This window comes from Pseudophryne corroboree, chromosome 2 (assembly GCF_028390025.1).
Source record: "Pseudophryne corroboree isolate aPseCor3 chromosome 2, aPseCor3.hap2, whole genome shotgun sequence".
Classification (NCBI taxonomy): Eukaryota; Metazoa; Chordata; class Amphibia; order Anura; family Myobatrachidae; genus Pseudophryne; species Pseudophryne corroboree.
This window is the reverse complement of record NC_086445.1, coordinates 578,064,114-578,078,371: the sequence shown is the minus strand read 5'-3', so window position 1 is coordinate 578,078,371 and position 14,258 is coordinate 578,064,114.

The following is a 14,258-nucleotide window of genomic DNA, read 5'->3' as shown; positions in this document are numbered from 1 at the left end:
CACGCAACATATTTCCGCCATATGCGGTGATAATGGTTTGCGTTCACTTCTTTCCTAGCTTTAATTAGCATAGGGATAACTTCCTCCGGAATGCCCTTTTCCTTCAGGATCCGGCGTTCAACCGCCATGCCGTCAAACGCAGCCGCGGTACGTCTTGGAACAGACAGGCCCCCTGCTGCAGCAGGTCCTGTCTGAGCGGCAGAGGCCATGGGTCCTCTGAGATCATTTCTTGGAGTTCTGGGTACCAAGCTCTTCTTGGCCAACCCGGAACAATGAGTATAGTTCTTACTCCTCTCCTTCTTATTATTCTCATTACCCTGGGTAAGAGAGGCAGAGAAGGGAACACATACACCGACTGGTACACCCACGGTGTTACTAGAGCGTCCACAGCTATCGCCTGAGGGTCCCTTGACCTGGCGCAATATCTTTGTAGCTTTTTGTTGAGGCGGGACGCCATCATGTCCACCTGTGGCCTTTCCCAACGGTGTACAATCATTTGGAAGACTTCTGGATGAAGTCCCCACTCTCCCGGGTGGAGGTCGTGTCTGCTGAGAAAGTCTGCTTCTCAGTTGTCCACTCCGGGAATGAACACTGCTGACAGTGCTAACACATGATTTTCCGCCCATCGGAGAATCCTTGTGGCTTCTGCCATCGCCATCCTGCTTCTTGTGCCGCCCTGTCGGTTTACATGAGCGACCGCCGTGATGTTGTCTGACTGGATCAGCACCGGCCGGTGTTGAAGCAGCGGTCTAGACTGACTTAGGGCATTGTAAATGGCCCTTAGTTCCAGAATATTCATGTGTAGGGAAGTCTCCTGACTTTTCCATAGGCCTTGGAAGTTTCTTCCCTGTGTGACTGCCCCCCAGCCTCGAAGGCTGGCATCCGTGGTCACCAGGACCCCGTCCTGTATGCCGAATCTGCGGACCCCTAGAAGATGAGCACTCTGCAGCCACCACAACAGCGACACCCTGGCCCTTGGAGACAGGGTTATCCGCCGATGCATCTGAAGATGCGACCCGGACCACTTGTCCAACAGATCCCACTGGAAGATCCTTGCAGGGGACCTGGCGAATGGAATTTCTTCGTAAGAAGCTACCATCTTTCCCAGGGCTCGCGTGCATTGATGCACCGACACCTGTATTTGTATTAGGAGGTCTCTGTCTAGAGATGACAACTCCTTGGACTTTTCCTCCGGGAGAAACCCTTTTTATCCTGTTCTGTGTCCAGAACCATACCCAGGAACAGTAGACGCGTCGTAGGAACCAGCTGCGACTTTGGAATCAGAATCCAGCCGTGCTGTTGTAGCACTTCCCGAGATAGTGCTACTCCGACGAACAACTGCTCCCTGGACCTCGCCTTTATAAGTAGATCGTCCAAGTACGGGATAATTATTTCGGCCATTACCTTGGTAAATACCCTCGGTGCCGGGGACAGACCAACGGCAACGTCTGGAATTGGTAATGACAATCCTGTACCACAATTTTGAGGTACTCCTGGTGAAGAGGGTAAATAGGGACATGCAGGTAAGCATCCTTGATGTCCAGTGATACCATGAAATTCTCCAGGCTTGCAATAATCGCCCTGAGCGATTCCATTTTGAACTTGAACCTTCGTATATAAGTGTTCAAGGATTTAAATTTTAGAATGGGTCTCACCGAACCCTCTGGTTTCGGTACCACAACATTTTGGAATAGTAACCCCGGCCTTGTTGAAGGAGGGGTACCTTGATTTGTGAATTGCCGCCAGTACTACCTCCCTTCTGAGGGCAGCAGGCAAGGCTGATGTGAGGTAACGGCGAGGGGGAGTCGCCTCGAACTCCAGCCTGTATCCCTGTGATACTACTTGCAGAACCTAGGGATCCACCTGTGGGCAAGCCCACTGGTCCCTGAAGTTCCCGAGACGCGCCCCCACCGCACCTGTCTCCACCTGTGGAGCCCCAGCGTCATGCGGTGGACTCAGAGGAAGCGGGGGAAGATTTTTGATCCTGGGAACTGGCTGTCTGGTGCAGCTTTTTCCTTCTTCCCTTGTCTCTGTGCAGAAAGGAAGCGCCTTTGACCCGCTTGCTTTTCTGAAGCCGAAAGGACTGTACCTGAAAATACGGTGCTTTCTTAGGCTGTGAGGAAACCTGAGGTAAAAAAAATTCTTCCCAGCTGTTGCTGTGGATACGAGGTCCCAGAGACCATCCCCAAATAATTCCTCACCCTTATAAGGCAGAATCTCCATGTGCCTTTTAAAGGCAGCATCACCTGTCCACTGCCGGGTTTCTAATACCCTCCTGGCAGAATGGACATTGCATTAATTCTGGATGCCAGCCGGCAAATATCCCTCTGTGCATCCTTCATATATAAGACGACGTCTTTAATATGCTCTATGTTAGCAAAATATTATCCCTGTCTAGGGTATTAATATTATCTGACAGGGTATCAGACCACGCTGCAGCAGCACTATTTATGCTGAGGCAATTGCAGGTCTCAGTATAGTACCTGAGTGTGTATATACAGACTTCAGGATAGCCTCCTGCTTTTTATCAGCAGGCTCCTTCAAGGTGGCCGTATCCTAAGACGGCAGTGCCACCTTTTTTGACAAACGTGTGAGCGCCTTATCCACCCTAGGGGATATCTCCCAACGTGACCTATCCTCTGGCGGGAAAGGGTACGCCATCAGTAACTTTTTAGAAATTACCAGTTTCTTATCGGGGGAACCCACGCTTCTTTACACACTTCATTCACTCATCTGATGGGGGAACAAAACACTGGCTGCTTTTTCTCCCCAAAAATAAAACCCCTTTTATGTGGTACTTGGGTTCATGTCAGAAATGTGTAACACATTTTTCATTGCCGAGATCATGCAACGGATGTTCCTAGTGGATTGTGTATATATCTCAACCTCGTCGACACTGGAGTCAGACTCCGTGTCAACATCTGTGTCTGCCATCTGAGGTAACGGGCGTTTTTTGAGCCCCTGATGGCCTTTGAGACGCCTGGGCAGGCGCGGGCTGAGAAGCCGACCGTCCCACAGCTGTTACGTCATCCAGCCTTTTATGTAAGGAGTTGACATTGTCGGTTAATACCTTCCACCTATCCATCCACTCTGGTGTCGGCCCCACAGGGGGCGACATCCCATTTATCGGCCTCTGCTCCGCCTCCACGTAACCTTCCTCATCCAACATGTCGACACAGCCGTACCGACACACCGCACACACACAGGGAATGCTCTGACTGAGGACAGGACCGCACAAAGTCCTTTGGGGAGACAGAGAGAGAGTATGCCAGCACACACCAGAGCGCTATATAATGCAGAGATTAACACTATAACTGAGTGATTTTTTCCCCCAATAGCTGCTTGTATACACATATTGCGCCTAAATTTAGTGCCCCCCCTCTCTTTTTAACCCTTTGAGCCTGAAAACTACAGGGGAGAGCCTGGGGAGCTGTCTTCCAGCTGCACTGTGAAGAAAAAATGGCGCCAGTGTGCTGAGGGAGATAGCCCCGCCCCTTTTTCGGCTGACTTTTCTCCCGCTTTTTTCATGGATTCTGGCAGGGGTAATTTATCACATATATAGCCCTGGGATTATATATTGTGATGATTTGCCAGCCAAGGTGTCTTATATTGCCCTCAGGGCGCCCCCCCCCCCAGCGCCCTGCACCCATCAGTGACCGGAGTGTGAGGTGTGCATGAGGAGCAATGGCGCACAGCTGCACTGTTGTGCGCTACCTTGTTGAAGACAGAAGTCTTCTGCCGCCGATTTTCCGGAACACTTCTTGCTTCTGGCTCTGTAAGGGGGCCGGCGGCGCGGCTCCGGGACCGAACACCAAGGTCGGGTCCTGCGGTCGATCCCTCTGGAGCTAATGGTGTCCAGTAGCCTAAGAAGCCCAAACTACCACCAGTTAGGTAGGTTCGCTTCTTCTCCCCTTAGTCCCTCGCTGCAGTGAGTCTGTTGCCAGCAGATCTCACTGTAAAATAAAAAACCTAAAATATACTTTCTTTCTAGGAGCTCAGGAGAGCCCCTAGTGTGCATCCAGCTCAGCCGGGCACAAGATTCTAACTGAGGTCTGGAGGAGGGTCATAGTGGGAGGAGCCAGTGCACACCAGGTAGTCCTAAAGCTTTCTTTAGTTGTGCCCAGTCTCCTGCGGAGCCGCTATTCCCCATGGTCCTTACGGAGTCCCAGCATCCACTTAGGACGTCAGAGAAAAGACAATTGTCCATCGGGTTCAACCTATTTGTGGTCTCCTATGCACGATTATTTTGTATAAAATTTTGACTGAAGTTGCTAACTGCCGTTCCGATTAACACCTCTTTTTTATAATAACCATAGTGCGTGACTATGCCCCGTAACCCTGGATATCCTTATCCATTAGGAATTTATCTAACCCATTCTTAAAGGTGTTGACTGAGTTGGACATTACAACTCCCTCAGGCAGGGAATTCCAAACACGTATCGTCCTTACCGTAAAAAAGCCTTTACGCCGTATTGTATGGAATCTCCTCTCCTCTAACCTGAGCGTGTCCACGAGTTCTCTGCGTTGATCTAACCAAAAACAGGTCCTGCGCAAGATCTGTATATTGTCCCCTTATATATTTGTAAATGTTGATCATGTCCCCTCTTAATCTCCTCTTTTCCAGCGTAAACATGCCTAGTCTTGCAAGCCTTTCCTCGTATTCCAGCGTCTCCATACCCTTAATTAGTTTGGTCGCCCGCCTTTGAACCTTTTCTAGCTCCAGGATATCCTTTTTGTAGTAAGGTGCCCAGAATTGTACACAGTATTCAAGGTGTGGCCTCACAAGTGATTTATATAACGGGAGTATAATACTCTCGTCCCTAGCATCAATTCCCTGTTTTATGCATGCTAATATCTTATTAGCCTTCTTTGCTGCAGTCCTACTTTGGGTACTACTGCTTAGTTTGCTATCTATGAGGACATCTAAGTCCTTTTCCAGTACAGAATCCCCTAATTTTACCACATTTAGTAGGTAGGTGTTATTTGTGTTCTTGTTACCACAGTGCATTACCTTACACTTGTCTGTATTGAAGCGCATTCTCCATTTCGCTGCCCAAGCTTCTAATTTAACTAAGTCATTCTGAAGCGACTCAGCATCCCCCTCCGCATTTATAACTTTACACAGTTTGGTATCATCTGCAAAAATTGACACCATGCTCTCTAGACCTTCTGTTAGGTCGTTAATGAAAATATTGAACAATAGCGGTCCTAATACTGAGCCTTGCGGCACACCACTTAGCACTTCAGTCCAAGTTGAAAAAGATCCATTAACCACAACGCGTTGCTCCCTATTATCTAACCAGTTTTTGACCCAAGTGCATATTGTGCTTCCTAGCCCTGATTCTTGTAGCTTGTAGATAAGTCTCATGTGTGGTACAGTATCGAACGCTTTGGCAAAATCTAAAAAGATTACATCCACCTCTTTACCCTGATCTAGGTTTGCGCTTACTGTTTCATAAAAGCCAAGTAAGTTGGTTTGACAGGATCTGTCCTTCATAAACCCATGTTGATTCCTTTTAATGACCTTATTGACTTCAAGGAACTTCTGAATACTATCTCTTAGAATACCTTCCAATACTTTCCCCACTATAGATGTAAGACTAACTGGTCTATAATTACCTAGTTCAGCTTTACTTCCCTTTTTGAATATAGGCACTACTTCCGCTATACACCAGTCTTTGGGAACCATACCTGATATTACTGAATCCTTAAAGATCAAAAATAGCGGTTTTGCAAGTTCAGAATGAAGCTCCATTAGAACCCTTGGGTGAATACCATCGGGACCTGGTGACTTATTAATCTTTAAATGTTTTAATCTGTCACAGACTACTCCCTCGCTTAAATAAGTACCTATCAGTGGGATATTCTCATTATTGAGATTATATGTTAGTCCCTGAATTGGGTCCTCTCTAGTAAATACTGTTGAAAAAAACTCATTTAGTGTGTCCGCTATGTCATTATCATTTTTGCTTAAGACTCCCAACTTGTCTTTTAAAGGGCCTATACTCTCCTTCTTTAATCTCTTGCTATTAATGTATTTAAAGAATTTTTTGGGATTCGCTTTGCTTTCCTTTGCTACTAGTTTTTCAGTTTCTACTTTAGCCGCTCTTATTTACTTTTTGCATATTTTGTTACATTCCTTATAGTGCTGAAATGACTCTGCTTCCCCGTCAGATTTGTATTTTTTAAATGCTCGCCTTTTCTTGCCCATAAATTCCTTAATCTTTTTGTTAAGCCACATCGGTTTATGATTTTTATTCCTTTTTTTGCTGCTCGTAGGAATAAATTTGAGTGTATTTTTAGCTAGCAGGAATTTTAGTACCTCCCATTTCTCCATAGTATTTTTTCCTAAAAACAAACCTTCCCATTCAATATCCCTGAAAAATACCCTCATCTTTTCAAAATTTGCTTTGCTATAGTTTAGAGTCCTAGAAAAGCCAGTATAGGGCTGTTTATGGAAACTGATATTGAATGTGACCATATTGTGGTCGCTGTTTCCTATGGGTTCCCCTACTATAATACCTGATACCAAATCCCCATTGTTTGTTAATACCAGGTCTAAGATTGCATTGTACCTAGTTGGTTCCTCAATTAGTTGAACTAAGTAGTTATCATTAAGTGTGTTTAAAAACATATTGCCCCTAGCAGTATCACATGAATCGTTTTTTCCAGTTTATCTCTGGATAGTTAAAATCTCCCATCGCTACTATGTCTCCTACTCCTGCTGCTCTTTCAATTTGCTTTAGTAACAATTCCTCATCAGATGCGTTGATACCAGGCGGCCTATAGCATACACCCAATACTAACTTTTTTTATTCCTTTTTCCCCGCATGCAATTTCTACCCATAATGTCTCGACAGTGTCTACAGTCCCCTCCTGAATATCTTCCCGTATATCAGGTTTTAAAAACGGCTTTACGTAAAGACACACCCCTCCACCCTTTTTATTTAGTCTGTCTCTCCTAAACAGTGTATAGCCCTCTAGATTGACTGTCCAATCATGAGATTCGTCCCACCAAGTTTCAGTAATGCCTATAATATCATACTGTTTGCTTGCTGCAAGTATTTCTAGTTTACCCTTTTTACCAGTAATGCTTCTGGCGTTTACATACATATAACTAAGATAAGTATTTTCCCTTGCGTTAGGGACATCTTTCACCTTATGTAGCAATGATGACCTGTAATCGTCATTGGTTAGTGCTTTGGTAAAATCTCTTTTAGTACCCATGTACTAGTTATGTGTTAGTAACCTTACCGCCTGCTCTTACCCTCCCCCCAACTTCTCCCCATTTCGTTTACTACCGCCATCTCCACTATTCTCAATGCATGACCCGTAGTTTCTAGCTAAACCCTCCCCCCAGGCTCCTAGTTTAAAATCTCATTTGATGTCGTTTGTTTCCAAAACATGTTTTTTGCTCCTATTTTAGCACTGGTGCATCCCTGCACATGCTGGAGGTACTTTTTGGCTTGTTTGGGGTGACTTTGAGCATGTTGGTATCAGCCATGTGGTCGACATGTGATGTCGCTTGTTTCCAAAACATGTTTTTTTGCTCCTATTTTAGCACTGTTTGACCTCCAGCATGTGCAGGGATGCTTTTTGGCTTGTTTGGGGTGATTTTAGAGTGTGTCGGTATCAACCATGTGGTCGACATGTGCTGTTGTGTGTTTGCCAAACATGTTTTTCGTCTCCTTTTTTAGCACGTGTTGACCTCCAGCATGTGCAGGGATGCTTGTACGGGGGTTTTGGCTTGTTTGGCTGAGTTTTTTTAAATTTTTCAAACAAAATTTTAATGTGTGTTAGGTCCTGCTTGAGAACTGGGGTCCCAGCAGCATGACGTGTGGTTGCATGTAATTATGTAATGTGTGTTAAATTTGTAAAAATAATTTTTATTTTTACAACAGAGATGTCCAGGGACAAGCGGCCCGATCACCCCCTTCCCCCCACCCCTCAGAAGAATTTTCCCTGCACAGCAATGAGGAGTGGGAGCCGACCCAGGAGGAGGATACGACCGAACAGGCATCCAGTGACCAGCCGCGGTCGTCAAGGGACCAAAGGGAGAAGCAAAAGAAAAAGAAAAGGCCTAGAAAGGTAAATACTGACAACACCTGCAGACACAATAGCATCCAACTTGACACACCCTAGTTTGCGCACTGCCATGCACACCTACAGGTATCTTTGCGCACTGCCAGGGATACTGACACACTCACAGGTACATACCAATCATATTAATTGCATGTTTTTTTTATCCCTAAAGGCAAGAAGCCAGCCAGAGGATCAGTCGGAGGAGGAAGCCTCTGGTGAAGACGCAGGACAGAAGAAGCCACGTGGACCCAGATACACTGAGGCGGAAAACTGTGCCCTAGTGGATGGCGTCGACAGGTCCTACGACGTTCTGTATGGACCAAGGGCACAGACCACAGCAGCTAAGACCTAGCGAAACATCTGGGATGCCATCACGACAAAAGTCACTGCAGTATCTGGAAACCGCCGGAGCACCAGAAACTGCATTAAGCGGTACAGTGATTGCCGCAGACAGACCAAGAAGAAGATGGGGATTCAGTGCCGACATGAGACAGCTACGGGAGGTGGTCCGGCTCTCAATCTGGAGTGGCTACCCTGGGAGAACGTTATTAAAAGGCGCATGAACCCTGTCATGGTCCAAGGAGTTCGTGGAGGTGTGGACTCCAGCCGTCCTGCTGGCTTTACCGAGGGGGAAGAACCGCCCAGAAGATGGAAGACGGCGGGAGATAAGCAGTTTATACTTATAAATTATAATGCCTTCATTAAAATGCCTATCAGAACGACTTGAAAGAAGGCAGAATTATTTAAAGGAAGAGTCTAACCATATAGAACAAAGTGTGAATAGTGATAATATAGATATGTATTCGTTATTTAATGAATTGGAGGATTTATTTATTTCTGAGACACGTCATTGGTGGGATCAAGTAACACTGCAAAAGTATCTTGATAAAGAAATGATCCCCAGGGGCCTCAGAATTTTTAAGTCCTGTTCCTTTAAGGATGACTCTACATTTACTCAGGAATGGAATGGAGTTTTAGATAATTGCTCAAAGAATCTTATGAGATTACTGATTAAACATAGAGAACAGAAAGTTCTTAAAATTCAGGAGGAGATTGAGAGGGTACAAGATTCTCTTTTTGCCTTCTCTATACATCCAGAATTTGATGCCAAGGATATTAAATTGAATAGAAAAGTTGAGGACTTTGAGAAAACTCTCATTGCCCTTAAGGACAAAAAATTATATCGGGATAAAAATGATTATCAGACAGATCAAGTCCGCACATTTAATAAAAGGTTTAGAACACCATCAAGAAACGGACGACTAGATAGGTCTCCAAACAGATCCTCTGATAATACTAACTATATTGAGCGTAAGATGGTCTCAGAGAGATTTGGGAATAGACAGGAGAGGAGGAGGAAACCAAGCTATAGACAGAGATACGACTCAGGTCCAGCTAGGAATCGCATGGGGAATACGAATAATGAGACCACTTCATGGAGGAATATGAATTACTCAGGTAGATCAGAGAACACGTGATGATATGGATAGGTATACACATGTGAATAGATATGATTCTCTAAATGATAATACCCCTACCCATAGAGATAGATCAGATCAAGGTGGATCGTCCTCAGTTCATTTTTTAGACAGGAGAAATGCATCACTTCGAGAATCACAACAATTAAATCAGAGGGCGCAAATAAGGAACAGATATACTCCCAAAAGGAGAAGAGAAGAAGAACACGAGGTTGTAGAGGAGGAATCAAGAAATCAAACAAGCAGTCAGGTACCTCAAAAAAATCTAAGAAATTAACAGCTAATAAGGGTATTTTCAATCTCTCAACTAAGACCCTCACTTCAGGTGAAATTACCCTCCTGAATAAAGGCTTGAAATTTGCCCCAGAAACTAAACCGAATCTATTTACATTATTTGTTGATCTGAACAAATTCACTCGTACCCTAAGTCGTAAGAGATACTTTACGATGAAATCTTTACAGAAACAAAAAATTGTTGGTACTCCAGTCTGTCTTGACAAGGATGATATCCTAGCATTAGACATTTTGGAATATCTGAGTGATGTAAGGGAAGAAAGGTTGTGTCTAGAACCCATTAAAATATTTGATACTATGAGTCCTATAAGTGAGAGATTATCTAAATTTAAGAAGGCGTCAGATTTCTATCCACTCCAGCATAGAGGTCCTTTTGTGGAGGGCTTCTACTCCACCACTATGCGAGATTTTAAGAATCTATGTGATAGACAGGAAAAAAAGTCCATTAAGGATAATTGGCACTTAAAAACCTTACCAAAGATAAGGCAATAATAATTAAACAAGCAGACAAAGGGGGGGGTCTGGTCATTCAAGACCAGACCGATTACCTTAAGGAAGCATACAGACAACTTAATGACGAGATGTTCTACAGGAAACTACCTGCTGATCCCACGGGTGCCTTTTTGGAAGAATATAAATCCCTGATTGATTCAGCATTAGAACAACAAGTCATCACTAAAGATATTTGGAATTATTTGTGGACACCTTATCCCATTATTCCAATCTATTACCACCTTCCAAAGGTGCACAAAACATTATATTCCCCCCCAGGACGACCCATCATATCTGGAGTAGGATCTCTTACAGCAAACCTTTCTTCCTTTATTGATGCTCATCTGCAAAAATATGTTACTTCTCTCCCCTCACATATAAAAGATACGACTCATTTTCTACAGAAACTAGAAGGAGTAAAGTGGAAAGATGGATATGTACTATCTACATGTGACATAGAGTCTTTATATACGAACATATCACATGAGTGGGGTGTAGTGGCTATTAATTATTATTTGACACGTGATTCGGAAGTTTCTGATGAACTACGTCATTTTTTATTGTTGTCAATTAGGTTTATTTTAGAACATAATTATTTTTCATTTGATTCTCGGTTTTATTTACAAAACAAGGGGACTGCCATGGGGACTAGATTCGCGCCAAGCTTTGGCAACCTTTTTTTAGGTTGGTTTGAGGATAGCTATATTCTCAATACCACCATTGGCGCGAGTCTAGTCCTCTATGGCAGGTTCATTGATGATATTTTTATTATTTGGGAGGGTGATACCGAATCTTTGGAAGGTTTTATTAACTATCTGAATTTAAATCTGTTGGGTCTTAAATTTACGAATAATTACAGCCCGAATAGTCTTAATTTTTTGGACATTACGGTCTCTATCAAGGATCGTTTAATAGAATCCTCTACTTATATCAAGGAGGTGGATTGTGGCAATTATTTACATTATAAGAGCAGTCACTACAATCCCTGGAAGAACAACATTCCTAAAGGTTAGTTCCTCCGGTTACGTAGGAACTGCTCCTCGGAAGAAATGTTCAATATACAGGCCAGGGATATGTATAGGTCATTTATTAAACAAGGATACCCGACCCACCTCCTGGATAAGGCGTTAGAATATACTTCAAGTCAATCGAGACCACTGATGTTAAATCCTGAGAATGGAACATCTCGAAAAAATAGGAGATCTGATCAACCACCCACATTTATTACACAATATAATTCAGCTGCAGGTCAAATTAAGAGGATTATTTCTAAGAATCTTGCGATTTTACAATCAGATCGTTTTTTAGAAGGTGCAATTTCGGATAAGAACCCTGTGGTTTTCAAAAAAGCACAAAATCTCAAACAAAGATTAGCACCAAGTTTGTTCAGTAGAGGACCTGTAACATCTGGCATAGACACTGAAGAACACATCTTTAGATTGCCCCCTAAACCAAGGGGGTTCTTTAAATGTGGGAAGGACAGATGTCTGACGTGTGCATATGTTGATCATAGATGTACTACTATTAATTCACATATAACCAAGGAGAAATTCGAGATAACTACCTTTCTCAACTGCAGATCTAGCTATGTAATATATGTAATCCAATGTCTCTGCGGCATTCAATATGTGGGTAGGACTATACATATGCGATTCCTTGAACATAGGCGCAATATTATGAAGGGTGTGAAAACACATACTCTCTCCAATCCTGTTAATCTATGTCAAAAGGGGAACCTTAAAGGCCTCACAGTAAGAGCGATTGAGCAAGTTAGGCCCACATGTAGGGGGGGTGATAGGTACAATAGACTTTGTAAACGTGAAGCTTTTGGATTTTCCAGTTACAAACATTATCCCCACAAGGTCTAAATGATACAGTCGAATTGAATAATGTATAATAGATTGAATGTTCCTTCATAGAATTGGTGGGTGGTAGCAACCACTCAATAATAAGATCTTAGAATTATCCTATCCGTCCAGTATGGAACTAGGTTGTAGAACAGGGCTTTGATTATAGTAATCCATGGGCATTTGAGCGTACTGTATAGTTGTAGATATTCTATTAAGATATGTGCTTCTGCATTTGTATATACACGGATTGGCACGTGTGTATGTGTGTAGAAGCACAGGTGTATAGTAATTTTTTAGACTTTCACATTCATATATATGTAGGATTTGTTATATTATATGATATTTTGATTAAAATAGGTTAAATTGTGGTAAAAAAAAAAATTTAATTGTGGGTGTGGTTTTGACGGATGGTCGACGGACACACTCTGGATGAGTTTAAATATATCTCTCCTGATTGTGTCTGTTCTCCCCTCGGTCAACTCCACAGATTGATTTATTTATTTATTTATTTAATTTAGCATTTACCTGAATGTGTCACTGCAATACACACAATAAGTATAATATTACTATTAATATGAATATAATTATTTGTTCTTTAAGTAAAAAGTTTTTTAAAATTAATGAAATTATATTTACAGATTAGATATTTATATCATTACTTGGTATTTCTATAACACTTCACTGGTGTATTTATTTATTTATTTAATTTAAATTTATAGAGAGTGATGGATACGGTATCTGTATCTATATGTTATTTATTCCATTCCTGAGTATTATAGCATTTGGTTCTATTGTGTGGACTCACGTTCAAATTTCATGGTCTTTTTACTACCTTAAACTTGTTCCACATGTTTGATTAAGGTCATCAGCTGTTTGCATTTAGATAATCATTCTGGGGCTTTAAATATGGTCAGATAGGAACTTCCTTTTATCTACCTCTGATGAAACAACCGGGGCTAATGGTCGAGAAACGCGTTAGGTGACGGCTTTGGAGTGACCTCTCTATTTGGATCATCTACTACTGCCCTAATACTGGGTAATTGTAACATCCAAAACCCGCTGCAAGGGACTCCGTACATCTCTGTACATTGGACTCCGGCTACAAAGGAATACCCAGCCGCGCTATCTGGCTAGCATCCAGGCAGCACGGTGAATGCCGGCTAATACTGCCCTATTTGCTGGGTAATTATAACATTGAAAACCCGCTGCAAGGGACTCCGTATATCTTCATACATTGGACTCCGGCTGCAAAGGATTCTCCAGCCGCGCTATCTGGCTAGCACCCAGGCAGCGCGGTAAATGTCGGTACGTGGAATACGGACAACGGAGGTCTCGGGTGATCCCAGCAAGTGAACTAGTGCGGGTGTAAGAGGCAGCACGAGACGGTTACTCAGCAAAATTATCCCCACTAAACAGCTCCTTACATCAGTGGTACGGGGAGGATATTTACCGCTCGGCTGGAGGAGACACTCGTTACATACCGACGGTACTCAATTGGTTGGTATGCAGATGGTCTAATTGTATGGTGACCTCTTCTTCGTTATAATCACAGTATTGTGTCATAGACACTATTTATACAAATTAACTGATCTCTTTGGATGAACCTTTGGGTGAATTACACCTTATTTAAATACGGCTGGCCAGCCTATGTGGACATTTTCTAATTAATGACTCAGTGCACTGTATTGTGATTTTTATTTAGGGATTACTATACCAATAGTTCATATTAGAGCTAATGTGATACCTTTGCGGGTTTCTTCTTATGATCCAGATGGTTTAAAATTTGTTTGTGTTAAATTGTTTTATTTCATTGTGTGGTCACTCCTGAACTATATAGTGTATATTATATATTATATATTTTATATATACTATATTTTATTTTTCCTATCCATATTTTGGATTATTAATAAAACAATTATATTCAAAAGTGATCCTGTTGCGCACAGATTGGTTTTTTTCTGTTTATTCAAAAGGAGGCCTGATGGTAAGAATACATTCAGATGAGCTGTACTAAATCTTTTTTTTTTCTTTATTTGCTAATGTGTTTGTTCTTTTTCCCCAG